Raw genomic sequence first — 1,659 nt, forward strand, 5'->3', positions numbered from 1 at the left:
TTTTGTTTCAATAAAAGAAAATCAAAGGGTAAGTATTTAACTTACTTATAACTTCTCCCTATTGACCATCCGCTCTTACATACGGTGTAACCTCTTAAGTTCAACCTGAGAGAGATATAGCAAAATGTCCAAAAGTTAAAAAAATAATTTGCGAGAGAAAGCAAAACATGCTTAATGCAGCAATGGTAAAAACATGTATCCTTCGCTAAGAACTCTTACCGTATTATGATTGAGACTTTCCAGTTCCTCTGCCCCCCATGTTTCTGAGATTTAGCCTGCGAACTTCAATTGTGGTGCTACAGCAACCGATTTTTACTCTGAAAAAATTATTTGCTTGATATGATTGTGAGTAAGAAAGTGATGATTTTGACGGATGGAAACTCACCTATATATATAGCTGCAGATGCACCGACTTAGGAAACTGAACGTGAAATTGTCAAAGATCGGAAAACCTACGTATATCATTTTTTCATGATTTAATTAAGCAAGAGTTTCAAATGTATGAGTTTAAAATTTATGAATGTGGAGGCCGTAAAACTTTTAAAAACAAAAGATATAAGATCGAGAAACCTGCATATATCTAATGTAAACAGTTCGAAGTTTATGAATGTCAAGGGCGGAAAACTTAGAAAAAACTTGAGATTTAAGATCGGAAAAACTAAAACTTTAAACAAAAAAATTGAGATTTAAGATCGGAAAACCTTGGCATAAGGAGAAGCATATCCACCCCATCAACTCCCCACCACGTTTGAAGGTTCTAGCTTCCCAAAATCTTAGAAGCCTCACTTCGACGATAGAAGAACAGTGGCCACCTTTAGATCACGAAGAAGAACAGATGGATTAGCCATATAACTGAAAATAAGTTTTGGGGATTATCACGAAATGAGAGATGTTCAGAGGTTGAAATATTACATATTTATAAGCTGAGAAATACCGCCTCTGACGGGATATTCACTGAATGAGGGCGTCGTTCTTGATGGAGTTAGGAAGATTCGTAAAAGCGTTAAATCCAGACAAAACGTACCATCTCTGAGGATTCAATCAATGAAGACCAAAAGACGAAATCGCAACACGACATAAAATTTCTTCGAGATGATTCGGCTGAGACGGCATAGTATATCTCTTTTGCTGGTTATGGTCCGAGCAGATCGAAGAAGATAATGGAACCCTAATTCCGTAAGCCGCCTCTACGTTGTATTTCACAATGGGCCTTGCTAATCTTGATTCTCATTTTTAAATGAAGAGCCAAGTAAAGCCCGTTCAGAAACAAATCAAAACAAAACTCGTAACTATTAGGACACTTAAATGAAACGCAGAGTTTAGTATTAGATGAGACACGTGTCAGTCTGTGAGTATCCGATTTAGTGACGTGTATGCATAAGAAGAGAGAATAGTTCTTCTTTATATAATAAGAAGACTAGATTTTTTACTTGCGCTACGCGCAAATCTGCTTTAATAATTTAATTTAATTTTGCAATATTTTTTAAGAAAAAGATGAATTTCGTAAAAAATATTTTTATTAATATTATTAAAATATTATTTGATTTCCTATTTACATTGTTTTTATAAATTTGTTATTTTTGAACTTAGCTATTTATTTGTTTGTATTATAAAAGTAAAATTACTGTTACTAAAGTATTTATAGTTTCTTATAAGTAC

The 1,659-nt window shown here is 33.7% G+C and overlaps 1 long non-coding RNA gene across 1 annotated transcript; it reads right to left on the minus strand.

The window, feature by feature from the left end:
- LOC106319989 lies at window positions 1-1,213 on the minus strand. Its single transcript, XR_001265662.1, has 5 exons — window positions 913-1,213; window positions 702-812; window positions 386-452; window positions 220-317; window positions 1-105 (listed from the first exon to the last, which is right to left on the minus strand). It is a non-coding gene; the product is annotated as an uncharacterized LOC106319989 (long non-coding RNA).
- Window positions 1,214-1,659: the final 446 nt, after the last annotated feature.

This window comes from Brassica oleracea, unplaced genomic scaffold (assembly GCF_000695525.1).
Source record: "Brassica oleracea var. oleracea cultivar TO1000 unplaced genomic scaffold, BOL UnpScaffold00751, whole genome shotgun sequence".
Classification (NCBI taxonomy): Eukaryota; Viridiplantae; Streptophyta; class Magnoliopsida; order Brassicales; family Brassicaceae; genus Brassica; species Brassica oleracea.